A 16,407-nucleotide genomic window follows, 5' to 3' on the forward strand; every position below is an offset into this window, starting at 1 on the left:
GCATCCTAGGACCGGTTTCCGGCTTTCAGCCCTCATCAGCCAGGATAGCGTGACTCCAGTGTCATGGAGAGAACGGGACCCACGTCTGGGCATATCCGTCCACCTCGGGGTGACAAATGAAAAAGAATATTTGATGGAAAGAATGCAGAACAATGTCATACTTTCACCCTTGTACAGAGATCTGGGCCTTTATGCATCGTTTTTTGCTCACCATGCCATTCCAGTTTGGACCCAGCCATAAGCAAATCAGTCTTGACTCTGAGCCCAATTGGAGCAGTCCAGCCCGAACTGCCATGCCAGGTCCTCCCTGCACTGGAAACACTCATTCTAGGACCGGTTTCAGGCTTTCAGCCCTCATCAGCCAGGATAGCTTGAACCCAGTAGCATGGAGAGCATGGGAACCATGTCTGGGCATACCCGTCCCACACGGGGTGCAAAATGCAAAAAGAAAAATTGATGGACAGAATGCAGAACAATGTCATACATTCACCCAGTACAGAGATCTGGGCCTAGCTGCATCGTTTTTTGGATCACCATGCCATTCCAGTTTGGAACCAGCCAAATGCAAATCAGCCTTGACCCTGCGTCCAATGGGAACAGTCCAGCCCGTACTGCCAGTCCAGCTCCACCCTGGACTGGAAACAAGCATCCTAGGTCCGTTTTCGGGCTTTCAGCCCTCATCAGCCAGGATAGGTTGACTACAGTGGCATGGAGAGCACTGGACCCACGTATGGGCATATCCGTCCCTATCGGGGTGACAAATGCAAAAAGAACAATTGATGGACAGAATGCAGAACAATGTCATACATTCACGCCAGTACAGAGATCTGGGCCTTGATGCATCGTTTTTTACTCACCATGCCATTCCAGTTTGGACCCAACCATAAGCAAATCAGTCTTGACTCTGCGCCCAATTGGAGCAGTCCAGCCCGAACTGCCAGGCCAGGTCCTCTCTGGACTGGAAACACTCATCCTTGGACCGGTTTCAGGCTTTCAGCCCTCAACAGCCAGGATAGCTTGACTCCAGCGGCATGGAGAGCACGGGACCCACGTCTGGGCATACCCATCCCATTAGGGGAGGCAAATGCTAAAAGAACAATTGATGGACACAATGCAGAACAATGTCATACATTCACCCCAGTACAGAGATCTGGGCCTTGATGCATCATTTTTTTGCTCACCATGCTATTCCAGTTTGGACCCAACCATTTGCAAATCAGTCTTGACTCTACGCCCAATTGGAGCAGCCCAGCCCAAACTGCCAAGCCAGGTCCTCCCTGGAATGGAAACAAGCATCCTAGGACAGGTTTTGGGCTTTCAGCCCTCATCAGCCAGGATAGCTTGACTCCAGTGGCATGGAGATCACAGGACCCACGTCTGGGCGTACCTGTCCCACTCGGGGTGACAAATGCAAAAAGAAAAATTGATGGACAGAATGCAGAACAATGTCACACATTCACTCCTGTACGGAGTTCTGGGCCTAGCTCCACCATTTTTTGCTCACCATACCGTTGCAGTTTGGACCCGGCCAAATGCAAATCAGTCTTTTCCGTGCGTCCAATGGAAACAGTCCAGCCCGAACTGCCAGGCCAGGTCCTCCCTGGATTGGAAACAAGCATCCTAGGACCGGTTTCGGGCTTTCAGCCCTTATCAGCCAGGATAGCTTGACTCCAGTGGCATGGAGGGCACGTGACCCACGTCTGGGCATACCTGACCCACACGGGTGACAAATGCAAAAAGAACAATTGATGGACAGAATGCAGAACAATGTCATACATTCACCCTAGTGCAGAGATCTGGGCCTAGATCTATAGTTTTTTTTCTCACCATGCCATTTCAGTTTGGACCCAGCCATATGCTAATCAGTTTTGACCCTGCGCCCAATGAGAACAGTCCAGCCCGAACTGCCAGGCTAGGTCCTCCTTGGACTGGAAACAAGCATGCTAGGACAGGTTTCGGGCTTTTAGCCCTCATCAGCCAGGATAGCTTGCTCCAGTTGCATTGAGAACACGGGACCCACGTCTGGGCATATCCGTACACTTCAGGGTGAGAAATTCAAAAAGAATAATTGATTGACAGAATGCAGAACAATGTCATACATTCACCCCAGTGCAGAGATCCGGGCCTTGATGCATCGTTTTTTTGCTCACCATGCCATTCCAGTTTGGACCTAGCCATAAGCAAATCAGTCTTGAATCTGCTCCCAATAGGAGCAGTCCAGCACGAACTGCCAGGCCAGGTCCTCCCTAGACTGGAAACAATCATCATAGGACTGTTTTCAGGCTTTCAGCCCTCATCAGCCAGGATAGCTTGAACCCAGTAGCATGGAGAGCATGGGACCCATGTCTGGGCATACCCGTCCCACTCGGGGTGAAAAATGCAAAAAGAACAATTGATGGACAGAATGCAGAACAATGTCATACATTCACCCCTGTGCAGAGACCTGGGCCTAGATCTATCGGTTTTTTTCTCACCATGCCATTTCAGTTTGGACCCAGCCATATCCAAAGCAGTCTTGACCCTGCGCCCAATGGGAACAGTCAAGCCCGAACTGACAGGCCAGGTGCTCCCTGGACTGGAAACAAGCATCCTAGGACTGGTTTTAGGCTTTCAGCCCTCATCAGACATGAAAACTTGACTCCACTGGTATGGAGAGCACGGGACCCACATCTGGGCATACCTGTCCCATTAGGGATGACAAATGCAAAAAGAACAATTGATGGACAGAATGCAGAACAATGTCAATCATTCACCTCAGTACAGATATCTGGGCCTATTTCCATCGTTTTTTTGCTCACCATGCCAATCCAGTTTGGACCCAGCCATATGCAAATCAGTCTTGACCCTCGCCCAGTGGGAACAGTCGAGCCCGAACTACCAGTCCAGGTCCTCCTTGGACTGGAAAGAAGCATCCTAAGACTTGTTTCGAGCTTTCATTCCTCATCAGCCAGGATAGCTTGATCCAGTGGCATGGAGAGCACGGGTCCCACGGCTGGGCATACCTCCCACTCGGGATGACAAATGCAAAAAGAACAATTGATGGACAGAATGCAGAACAATGTCATACATTCACCCCAGTACAGCGATCTGGGCCTGGATCTATCGTTTTTTTGCTCACCATTCCATTCCAGTTTGGATCCAGCCATATCCAAATCAGTGTTGAACTGCATCCATTGGGAACAGTCCAGCCCAAACTGCCAGGCCAGGTCCTCCCTGGACTGGAAACAAGCATCCTAGGACCGGTTTCCGGCTTTCTGCCCTCATCAGCCAGGATAGCGTGACTCCAGTGTCATGGAGAGAACGGGACCCACGTCTGGGCATTTCCGTCCACCTCGGGGTGACAAATGAAAAAGAATATTTGATGGAAAGAATGCAGAACAATGTCATACTTTCACCCTTGTACAGAGATCTGGGCCTTGATGCATCGTTTTTTGCTCACCATGCCATTCCAGTTTGGACCCAGCCATAAGCAAATCAGTCTTGACTCTGAGCCCAATTGGAGCAGTCCAGCCCGAACTGCCATGCCAGGTCCTCCCTGCACTGGAAACACTCATCCTAGGACCGGTTTCAGGCTTTCAGCCCTCATCAGCCAGGATAGCTTGAACCCAGTAGCATGGAGAGCATGGGAACCATGTCTGGGCATACCCGTCCCACACGGGGTGCAAAATGCAAAAAGAAAAATTGATGGACAGATTGCAGAACAATGTCATACATTCACCCAGTACAGAGATCTGGGCCTAGCTGCATCGTTTTTTGGATCACCATGCCATTCCAGTTTGGAACCAGCCAAATGCAAATCAGCCTTGACCCTGCGTCCAATGGGAACAGTCCAGCCCGTACTGCCAGTCCAGCTCCACCCTGGACTGGAAACAAGCATCCTAGGTCCGTTTTCGGGCTTTCAGCCCTCATCAGCCAGGATAGGTTGACTACAGTGGCATGGAGAGCACTGGACCCACGTATGGGCATATCCGTCCCTATCGGGGTGACAAATGCAAAAAGAACAATTGATGGACAGAATGCAGAACAATGTCATACATTCACGCCAGTACAGAGATCTGGGCCTTGATGCATCGTTTTTTACTCACCATGCCATTCCAGTTTGGACCCAACCATAAGCAAATCAGTCTTGACTCTGCGCCCAATTGGAGCAGTCCAGCCCGAACTGCCAGGCCAGGTCCTCTCTGGACTGGAAACACTGATCCTTGGACCGGTTTCAGGCTTTCAGCCCTCAACAGCCAGGATAGCTTGACTCCAGCGGCATGGAGAGCACGGGACCCACGTCTGGGCATACCCATCCCATTAGGGGAGGCAAATGCTAAAAGAACAATTGATGGACACAATGCAGAACAATGTCATACATTCACCCCAGTACAGAGATCTGGGCCTTGATGCATCATTTTTTTGCTCACCATGCTATTCCAGTTTGGACCCAACCATTTGCAAATCAGTCTTGACTCTACGCCCAATTGGAGCAGCCCAGCCCAAACTGCCAAGCCAGGTCCTCCCTGGAATGGAAACAAGCATCCTAGGACAGGTTTTGGGCTTTCACCCCTCATCAGCCAGGATAGCTTGACTCCAGTGGCATGGAGATCACAGGACCCACGTCTGGGCGTACCCGTCCCACTCGGGGTGACAAATGCAAAAAGAAAAATTGATGGACAGAATGCAGAACAATGTCACACATTCACTCCAGTACGGAGTTCTGGGCCTAGCTCCACCATTTTTTGCTCACCATACCGTTGCAGTTTGGACCCGGCCAAATGCAAATCAGTCTTTTCCGTGCGTCCAATGGAAACAGTCCAGCCCGAACTGCCAGGCCAGGTCCTCCCTGGATTGGAAACAAGCATCCTAGGACTGGTTTCGGGCTTTCAGGCCTTATCAGCCAGGATAGCTTGACTCCAGTGGCATGGAGGGCACGTGACCCACGTCTGGGCATACCTGACCCACACGGGTGACAAATGCAAAAAGAACAATTGATGGACAGAATGCAGAACAATGTCATACATTCACCCTAGTGCAGAGATCTGGGCCTAGATCTATAGTTTTTTTTCTCACCATGCCATTTCAGTTTGGACCCAGCCATATGCTAATCAGTTTTGACCCTGCGCCCAATGAGAACAGTCCAGCCCGAACTGCCAGGCTAGGTCCTCCTTGGACTGGAAACAAGCATGCTAGGACAGGTTTCGGGCTTTTAGCCCTCATCAGCCAGGATAGCTTGCTCCAGTTGCATTGAGAACACGGGACCCACGTCTGGGCATATCCGTACACTTCAGGGTGAGAAATTCAAAAAGAATAATTGATTGACAGAATGCAGAACAATGTCATACATTCACCCCAGTGCAGAGATCCGGGCCTTGATGCATCGTTTTTTTGCTCACCATGCCATTCCAGTTTGGACCTAGCCATAAGCAAATCAGTCTTGAATCTGCTCCCAATAGGAGCAGTCCAGCACGAACTGCCAGACCAGGTCCTCCCTAGACTGGAAACAATCATCATAGGACCGTTTTCAGGCTTTCAGCCCTCATCAGCCAGGATAGCTTGAACCCAGTAGCATGGAGAGCATGGGACCCATGTCTGGGCATACCCGTCCCACTCGGGGTGAAAAATGCAAAAAGAACAATTGATGGACAGAATGCAGAACAATGTCATACATTCACCCCTGTGCAGAGACCTGGGCCTAGATCTATCGGTTTTTTTCTCACCATGTCATTTCAGTTTGGACCCAGCCATATCCAAAGCAGTCTTGACCCTGCGCCCAATGGCAACAGTCAAGCCCGAACTGACAGGCCAGGTGCTCCCTGGACTGGAAACAAGCATCCTAGGACTGGTTTTAGGCTTTCAGCCCTCATCAGACATGAAAACTTGACTCCACTGGTATGGAGAGCACGGGACCCACATCTGGGCATACCTGTCCCATTAGGGATGACAAATGCAAAAAGTACAATTGATGGACAGAATGCAGAACAATGTCAATCATTCACCTCAGTACAGATATCTGGGCCTATTTCCATCGTTTTTTTGCTCACCATGCCAATCCAGTTTGGACCCAGCCATATGCAAATCAGTCTTGACCCTCGCCCAGTGGGAACAGTCGAGCCCGAACTACCAGTCCAGGTCCTCCTTGGACTGGAAAGAAGCATCCTAAGACTTGTTTCGAGCTTTCATTCCTCATCAGCCAGGATAGCTTGATCCAGTGGCATGGAGAGCACGGGACCCACGGCTGGGCATACCTCCCACTCGGGATGACAAATGCAAAAAGAACAATTGATGGACAGAATGCAGAACAATGTCAATCATTCACCTCAGTACAGATATCTGGGCCTATTTCCATCGTTTTTTTGCTCACCATGCCAATCCAGTTTGGACCCAGCCATATGCAAATCAGTCTTGACCCTCGCCCAGTGGGAACAGTCGAGCCCGAACTACCAGTCCAGGTCCTCCTTGGACTGGAAAGAAGCATCCTAAGACTTGTTTCGAGCTTTCATTCCTCATCAGCCAGGATAGCTTGATCCAGTGGCATGGAGAGCATGGGACCCACGGCTGGGCATACCTCCCACTCGGGATGACAAATGCAAAAAGAACAATTGATGGACAGAATGCAGAACAATGTCATACATTCACCCCAGTACAGCGATCTGGGCCTGGATCTATCGTTTTTTTGCTCACCATTCCATAGCAGTTTGGATCCAGCCATATCCAAATCAGTGTTGAACTGCATCCATTGGGAACAGTCCAGCCCAAACTGCCAGGCCAGGTCCTCCCTGGACTGGAAACAAGCATCCTAGGACCGGTTTCCGGCTTTCAGCCCTCATCAGCCAGGATAGCGTGACTCCAGTGTCATGGAGAGAACGGGACCCACGTCTGGGCATTTCCGTCCACCTCGGGGTGACAAATGAAAAAGAATATTTGATGGAAAGAATGCAGAACAATGTCATACTTTCACCCTTGTACAGAGATCTGGCCCTTGATGCATCGTTTTTTGCTCACCATGCCATTCCAGTTTGGACCCAGCCATAAGCAAATCAGTCTTGACTCTGAGCCCAATTGGAGCAGTCCAGCCCGAACTGCCATGCCAGGTCCTCCCTGCACTGGAAACACTCATCCTAGGACCGGTTTCAGGCTTTCAGCCCTCATCAGCCAGGATAGCTTGAACCCAGTAGCATGGAGAGCATGGGAACCATGTCTGGGCATACCCGTCCCACACGGGGTGCAAAATGCAAAAAGAAAAATTGATGGACAGAATGCAGAACAATGTCATACATTCACCCAGTACAGAGATCTGGGCCTAGCTGCATCGTTTTTTGGATCACCATGCCATTCCAGTTTGGAACCAGCCAAATGCAAATCAGCCTTGACCCTGCGTCCAATGGGAACAGTCCAGCCCGTACTGCCAGTCCAGCTCCACCCTGGACTGGAAACAAGCATCCTAGGTCCGTTTTCGGGCTTTCAGCCCTCATCAGCCAGGATAGGTTGACTACAGTGGCATGGAGAGCACTGGACCCACGTATGGGCATATCCGTCCCTATCGGGGTGACAAATGCAAAAAGAACAATTGATGGACAGAATGCAGAACAATGTCATACATTCACGCCAGTACAGAGATCTGGGCCTTGATGCATCGTTTTTTACTCACCATGCCATTCCAGTTTGGACCCAACCATAAGCAAATCAGTCTTGACTCTGCGCCCAATTGGAGCAGTCCAGCCCGAACTGCCAGGCCAGGTCCTCTCTGGACTGGAAACACTCATCCTAGGACCGGTTTCAGGCTTTCAGCCCTCAACAGCCAGGATAGCTTGACTCCAGCGGCATGGAGAGCACGGGACCCACGTCTGGGCATACCCATCCCATTAGGGTAGGCAAATGCTAAAAGAACAATTGATGGACACAATGCAGAACAATGTCATACATTCACCCCAGTACAGAGATCTGGGCCTTGATGCATCATTTTTTTGCTCACCATGCTATTCCAGTTTGGACCCAACCATTTGCAAATCAGTCTTGACTCTACGCCCAATTGGAGCAGCCCAGCCCAAACTGCCAAGCCAGGTCCTCCCTGGAATGGAAACAAGCATCCTAGGACAGGTTTTGGGCTTTCAGCCCTCATCAGCCAGGATAGCTTGACTCCAGTGGCATGGAGATCACAGGATCCACGTCTGGGGGTACCCGTCCCACTCGGGGTGACAAATGCAAAAAGAAAAATTGATGGACAGAATGCAGAACAATGTCACACATTCACTCCAGTACGGAGTTCTGGGCCTAGCTCCACCATTTTTTGCTCACCATACCGTTGCAGTTTGGACCCGGCCAAATGCAAATCAGTCTTTTCCGTGCGTCCAATGGAAACAGTCCAGCCCGAACTGCCAGGCCAGGTCCTCCCTGGATTGGAAACAAGCATCCTAGGACCGGTTTCGGGCTTTCAGCCCTTATCAGCCAGGATAGCTTGACTCCAGTGGCATGGAGGGCACGTGACCCACGTCTGGGCATACCTGACCCACACGGGTGACAAATGCAAAAAGAACAATTGATGGACAGAATGCAGAACAATGTCATACATTCACCCTAGTGCAGAGATCTGGGCCTAGATGTATAGTTTTTTTTCTCACCATGCCATTTCAGTTTGGACCCAGCCATATGCTAATCAGTTTTGACCCTGCGCCCAATGAGAACAGTCCAGCCCGAACTGCCAGGCTAGGTCCTCCTTGGACTGGAAACAAGCATGCTAGGACAGGTTTCGGGCTTTTAGCCCTCATCAGCCAGGATAGCTTGCTCCAGTTGCATTGAGAACACGGGACCCACGTCTGGGCATATCCGTACACTTCAGGGTGAGAAATTCAAAAAGAATAATTGATTGACAGAATGCAGAACAATGTCATACATTCACCCCAGTGCAGAGATCCGGGCCTTGATGCATCATTTTTTTGCTCACCATGCTATTCCAGTTTGGACCCAACCATTTGCAAATCAGTCTTGACTCTACGCCCAATTGGAGCAGCCCAGCCCAAACTGCCAAGCCAGGTCCTCCCTGGAATGGAAACAAGCATCCTAGGACAGGTTTCGGGCTTTCAGCCCTCATCAGCCAGGATAGCTTGACTCCAGTGGCATGGAGATCACAGGACCCACGTCTGGGCGTACCCGTCCCACTCGGGGTGACAAATGCAAAAAGAAAAATTGATGGACAGAATGCAGAACAATGTCACACATTCACTCCAGTACGGAGTTCTGGGCCTAGCTCCACCATTTTTTGCTCACCATACCGTTGCAGTTTGGACCCGGCCAAATGCAAATCAGTCTTTTCCGTGCGTCCAATGGAAACAGTCCAGCCCGAACTGCCAGGCCAGGTCCTCCCTGGATTGGAAACAAGCATCCTAGGACCGGTTTCGGGCTTTCAGCCCTTATCGGCCAGGATAGCTTGACTCCAGTGGCATGGAGGGCACGTGACCCACGTCTGGGCATACCTGACCCACACGGGTGACAAATGCAAAAAGAACAATTGATGGACAGAATGCAGAACAATGTCATACATTCACCCTAGTGCAGAGATCTGGGCCTAGATCTATAGTTTTTTTTCTCACCATGCCATTTCAGTTTGGACCCAGCCATATGCTAATCAGTTTTGACCCTGCGCCCAATGAGAACAGTCCAGCCCGAACTGCCAGGCTAGGTCCTCCTTGGACTGGAAACAAGCATGCTAGGACAGGTTTCGGGGTTTTAGCCCTCATCAGCCAGGATAGCTTGCTCCAGTTGCATTGAGAACACGGGACCCAGGTCTGGGCATATCCGTACACTTCAGGGTGAGAAATTCAAAAAGAATAATTGATTGACAGAATGCAAAACAATGTCATACATTCACCCCAGTGCAGAGATCCGGGCCTTGATGCATCGTTTTTTTGCTCACCATGCAATTCCAGTTTGGACCTAGCCATAAGCAAATCAGTCTTGAATCTGCTCCCAATAGGAGCAGTCCAGCACGAACTGCCAGGCCAGGTCCTCCCTAGACTGGAAACAATCATCATAGGACCGTTTTCAGGCTTTCAGCCCTCATCAGCCAGGATAGCTTGAACCCAGTAGCATGGAGAGCATGGGACCCATGTCTGGGCATACCCGTCCCACTCGGGGTGAAAAATGCAAAAAGAACAATTGATGGACAGAATGCAGAACAATGTCATACATTCACCCCTGTGCAGAGACCTGGGCCTAGATCTATCGGTTGTTTTCTCACCATGCCATTTCAGTTTGGACCCAGCCATATCCAAAGCAGTCTTGACCCTGCGCCCAATGGGAACAGTCAAGCCCGAACTGACAGGCCAGGTGCTCCCTGGACTGGAAACAAGCATCCTAGGACCGGTTTTAGGCTTTCAGCCCTCATCAGACATGAAAACTTGACTCCACTGGTATGGAGAGCACGGGACCCACATCTGGGCATACCTGTCCCATTAGGGATGACAAATGCAAAAAGAACAATTGATGGACAGAATGCAGAACAATGTCAATCATTCACCTCAGTACAGATATCTGGGCCTATTTCCATCGTTTTTTTGCTCACCATGCCAATCCAGTTTGGACCCAGCCATATGCAAATCAGTCTTGACCCTCGCCCAGTGGGAACAGTCGAGCCCGAACTACCAGTCCAGGTCCTCCTTGGACTGGAAAGAAGCATCCTAAGACTTGTTTCGAGCTTTCATTCCTCATCAGCCAGGATAGCTTGATCCAGTGGCATGGAGAGCACGGGACCCACGGCTGGGCATACCTGTCCCACTCGGGATGACAAATGCAAAAAGAACAATTGATGGACAGAATGCAGAACAATGTCATACATTCACCCCAGTACAGCGATCTGGGCCTGGATCTATCGTTTTTTTGCTCACCATTCCATTCCAGTTTGGATCCAGCCATATCCAAATCAGTGTTGAACTGCATCCATTGGGAACAGTCCAGCCCAAACTGCCAGGCCAGGTCCTCCCTGGACTGGAAACAAGCATCCTAGGACCGGTTTCCGGCTTTCAGCCCTCATCAGCCAGGATAGCGTGACTCCAGTGTCATGGAGAGAACGGGACCCACGTCTGGGCATATCCGTCCACCTCGGGGTGACAAATGAAAAAGAATATTTGATGGAAAGAATGCAGAACAATGTCATACTTTCACCCCTGTACAGAGATCTGGGCCTTGATGCATCGTTTTTTGCTCACCATGCCATTCCAGTTTGGACCCAGCCATAAGCAAATCAGTCTTGACTCTGAGCCCAATTGGAGCAGTCCAGCCCGAACTGCCATGCCAGGTCCTCCCTGCACTGGAAACACTCATCCTAGGACCGGTTTCAGGCTTTCAGCCCTCATCAGCCAGGATAGCTTGAACCCAGTAGCATGGAGAGCATGGGAACCATGTCTGGGCATACCCGTCCCACACGGGGTGCAAAATGCAAAAAGAAAAATTGAGGGACAGAATGCAGAACAATGTCATACATTCACCCAGTACAGAGATCTGGGCCTAGCTGCATCGTTTTTTGGATCACCATGCCATTCCAGTTTGGAACCAGCCAAATGCAAATCAGCCTTGACCCTGCGTCCTATGGGAACAGTCCAGCCCGTACTGCCAGTCCAGGTCCACCCTGGACTGGAAACAAGCATCCTAGGTCCGTTTTCGGGCTTTCAGCCCTCATCAGCCAGGATAGGTTGACTACAGTGGCATGGAGAGCACTGGACCCACGTCTGGGCATATCCGTCCCTATCGGGGTGACAAATGCAAAAAGAACAATTGATGGACAGAATGCAGAACAATGTCATACATTCACGCCAGTACAGAGATCTGGGCCTTGATGCATCGTTTTTTACTCACCATGCCATTCCAGTTTGGACCCAACCATAAGCAAATCAGTCTTGACTCTGCGCCCAATTGGAGCAGTCCAGCCCGAACTGCCAGGCCAGGTCCTCTCTGGACTGGAAACACTCATCCTTGGACCGGTTTCAGGCTTTCAGCCCTCATCAGCCAGGATAGCTTGACTCCAGCGGCATGGAGAGCACGGGACCCACGTCTGGGCATACCCATCCCATTAGGGGAGGCAAATGCTAAAAGAACAATTGATGGACAGAATGCAGAACGATGTCATCCATTCACCCCAGTACAGAGATCTGGGCCTAGATATATTGTTTTTTTGCTCACCATGCCATTCCTGTTTGGACCCAGCCATATACAAACCATTCTTTACCCTGTTCCCAATAGAAACAGTCCAGCCAAACTGCCAAGCCAGGTCCTCCCTGGACTGTAAACACGCATCCTAGGACCGGTTCTGGTCTTTGAGCCCTCATCAGCCAGAATAGCTTAACTCCATTGGCATGGAGAGCACGGGTGCAACGTTTGGACATATGCGTCCCACTCGGGGTGACAAATGCAAAAAGAACAATTGATGGACAGAATGCAGAACAATGTCACACATTCACCCCAATACAGAGATCTGGGCTAACCCCGGGCGTAGCACTACGCTTCGCCCACGTAGTGTACGTAGCGCTGCCTGCTTCGCACTTTCCGAAGTAGGCGAAGCAGGGCAGCGCTACGCACACGCCGAGGGCGAAGCGTAGCTGCTTGCCACCCGCCACCCACCTCCCGCCTGCCCTCCTTTTAATAATATAAGCAATGAAAAACAAATTAAAGTAAGTCGACTTACCGTAAGCGCGGCGTCTCCGGGGCTCCCTCTTTCTGTTTCTAATTTCTTCTGGCAAATGCGCATGCGCGGACACCCGCGCATGCGCATTTCTCGCGAGAAATGCGCATGCGCGGGCGTCCGCGCATGCGCATTTGCCAGAAGAAATTAGAAACGAAAAAGAGGGAGCCCCGGAGACGCCGCGCTTACGGTAAGTCGCTTTACTTTAATTTATTTTATATTGCTGATATTATTTAAAAGAAGGGCGGGCGGGAGGTGGGTGGCACGTAGTGGGGCTACGCGAAGCGCGTAGTGTGCGTAGATTTGGGCACACTACGTGCTGCTTCACGTAGCCCCACTACGCCCACTACGCCCACCCTTAATCTGGGCCTTGATGCATCATTTTTTTGCTCACCATGCTATTCCAGTTTGGACCCAACCATTTGCAAATCAGTCTTGACTCTACGCCCAATTGGAGCAGCCCAGCCCAAACTTCCAAGCCAGGTCCTCCCTGGAATGGAAACAAGCATCCTAGGACAGGTTTCGGGCTTTCAGCCCTCATCAGCCAGGATAGCTTGACTCCAGTGGCATGGAGATCACAGGACCCACGTCTGGGCGTACCCGTCCCACTCGGGGTGACAAATGCAAAAAGAAAAATTGATGGACAGAATGCAGAACAATGTCATACATTCACCCCAGTACGGAGTTCTGGGCCTAGCTCCATCATTTTTTTGCTCACCATACCGTAGCAGTTTGGACCCGGCCAAATCCAAATCAGTCTTTTCCGTGCATCCAATGGAAACAGTCCAGCCCGAACTGCCAGGCCAGGTCCTCCCTGGAATGGAAACAAGCATCCTAGGACCGGTTTCGGGCTTTCAGCCCTTATCAGCCAGGATAGCTTGACTCCAGTGGCATGGAGGGCACGTGACCCACGTCTGGGCATACCTGACCCACACGGGTGACAAATGCAAAAAGAACAATTGATGGACAGAATGCAGAACAATGTCATACATTCACCCCAGTGCAGAGATCTGGGCCTAGATCTATCGGTTTTTTTCTCACCATGCCATTTCAGTTTGGACCCAGCCATATGCAAAGCAGTCTTGACCCTGCGCCCAATGGGAACAGTCAAGCCCGAACTGACAGGCCAGGTGCTCCCTGGACTGGAAACAAGCATCCTAGGACCGGTTTTAGGCTTTCAGCCCTCATCAGACATGATAGCTTGACTCCACTGGTATGGAGAGCACGGGACCCACATCTGGGCATACCTGTCCCATTAGGGATGACAAATGCAAAAAGAATAATTGATGGACAGAATGCAGAACAATGTCAATCATTCACCTCAGTACAGATATCTGGGCCTATTTCCATCGTTTTTTTGCTCACCATGCCAATCCAGTTTGGACCCAGCCATATGCAAATCAGTCTTGACCCTCGCCCAGTGGGAACAGTCGAGCCCGAACTACCAGTCCAGGTCCTCCTTGGACTGGAAAGAAGCATCCTAAGACTTGTTTCGAGATTTCATTCCTCATCAGCCAGGATAGCTTGATCCAGTGGCATTGAGAGCACGGGACCCACGGCTGGGAATACCCGTCCCACTCGGGATGACAAATGCAAAAAGAACAATTGATGGACAGAATGCAGAACAATGTCATACATTCACCCCAGTACAGCGATCTGGGCCTGGATCTATCGTTTTTTTGCTCACCATTCCATTCTAGTTTGGATCCAGCCATATCCAAATCAGTGTTGAACTGCATCCATTGGGAACAGTCCAGCCCAAACTGCCAGGCCAGGTCCTCTCTGGACTGGAAACAAGCATCCTAGGACCGGTTTCCGGCTTTCAGCCCTCATCAGCCAGGATAGCGTGACTCCAGTGTCATGGAGAGAACGGGACCCACGTCTGGGCATATCCGTCCACCTCGGGGTGACAAATGAAAAAGAATATTTGATGGAAAGAATGCAGAACAATGTCATACTTTCACCCCTGTACAGAGATCTGGGCCTTGATGCATCGTTTTTTGCTCACCATGCCATTCCAGTTTGGACCCAGCCATAAGCAAATCAGTCTTGACTCTGCACCCACTTGGAGCAGTCCAGCCCGAACTGCCAGGCCAGGTACTCCCTGGACTGGAAACACTCATCCTAGGACCGGTTTCCGGCTTTCAGCCCTCATCAGCCAGGATAGCTTGAACCCAGTAGCATGGAGAGCAAGGGAACCATGTCTGGGCATACTCGTCCCACACGGGGTGAAAAATGCAAAAAGAAAAATTGATGGACAGAATGCAGAACAATGTCATACATTCACCCAGTACAGAGATCTGGGCCTAGCTGCATCGTTTTTTGGATCACCATGCCATTCCAGTTTGGAACCAGCCAAATGCAAATCAATCTTGACCCTGCGTCCAATGGGAACCGTCCAGCCCGTACTGCCTGTCCAGGTCCTCCATGGACTGGAAACAAGCATCCTAGGACCGTTTTCGGGCTTTCAGCCCTCATCAGCCAGGATAGGTTGACTACAGTGGCATGGAGAGCACTGGACCCACGTCTGGGCATATCCGTCCCATTAGGGGTGGCAAATGCTAAAAGAACAATTGATGGACAGAATGCAGAACAATGTCATACATTCACCCCAGTACAGAGATCTGGGCTTTGATGCATCGTTTTTTGCTCACCATGCCATTCCAGTTTGTACCCAACCATAAGCAAATCAGTCTTGACTCTGCGCCCAATTGAAGCAGTCCAGCCCGAACTGCCAGACCAGGTCCTCCCTGGACTGGAAACACTCATCCTAGGACCGGTTTCAGGCTTTCAGCCCTCATCAGCCAGGATAGCTTGACTCCAGCGGCATGGAGAGCACGGGACCCACGTCTGGGCATACCCATGTTGTAAATTAAAGCAGAATGTGATTAAGCATTTACTGAAAACATTAATGCTTCCCCTTTAGATCGTGTTTTCTTCGTTATGTTGACAGAAGTCCGGACTCCATTTTGTATTGACATGCTGCCACGTGTTCGTCACGAGGAGAGTCCGACCTCTGTGTTAGTTGCTCCTGTAATCTGCCTAGTAACAGTTTATAAATAGCTCTCTTGTCCATCTGGCGCATGCCCAGACTTGACCACATCTGTTATAATTAGCTTTGCTTGACCATGTGTTTTCGCGGGCTCAAAGAGTATGTTAGCTCCGCCCATGTATTGATTCAGTATCGAGAATGACCATAAACGGTAATGTTCTTCGACCTCATGTTGTATCCACCCACTATGAGCCCCTCTGTTGTGTATAAAAGGGGACTGTGTACGCAAGTTCTGTGTGCTACTCCTTACAATACTGAAGAGTGTTGTGTGGATTGTAGGACCACCCTTAAGGGTTAATAAACGTTGTTTTTGTACTTTGCAGTTTCCGTGCCAACTTCCTTATAGATTCCGTTACAGGAGAGCGAACCCTTGTGCTTTGCGGGCCTAGCTGGGGCCTGTATTCATCAATTGGCGCCCAACGTGGGGCTCATCGGTGACTCGGATGCTCGAAGGACTGGTCGCGACGAAGGTGAGGAGTTTGGCCGGGGACGTGATCACTGCCAGTGGCGTCTTAGCCCTGGCATCCCGAGGTTTTTCTTCCTTCCCTTCCGAGCTGACCGTCTGGGTGGCGCCGGTCATCGACTGAGACCTCTTCTGTCGGTCCTGCCGTGAGAGCCGTTTGGGCGATTGTGGAGCTTGGCAGTTGGAACCTGGACTCTTGATTGGTAAGAACCGTTGTACGGTACTTGCTCCGAGTTT

Source organism: Triturus cristatus, chromosome 7 (genome assembly GCF_964204655.1).
Source record: "Triturus cristatus chromosome 7, aTriCri1.1, whole genome shotgun sequence".
In the NCBI taxonomy this organism is placed as follows: Eukaryota; Metazoa; Chordata; class Amphibia; order Caudata; family Salamandridae; genus Triturus; species Triturus cristatus.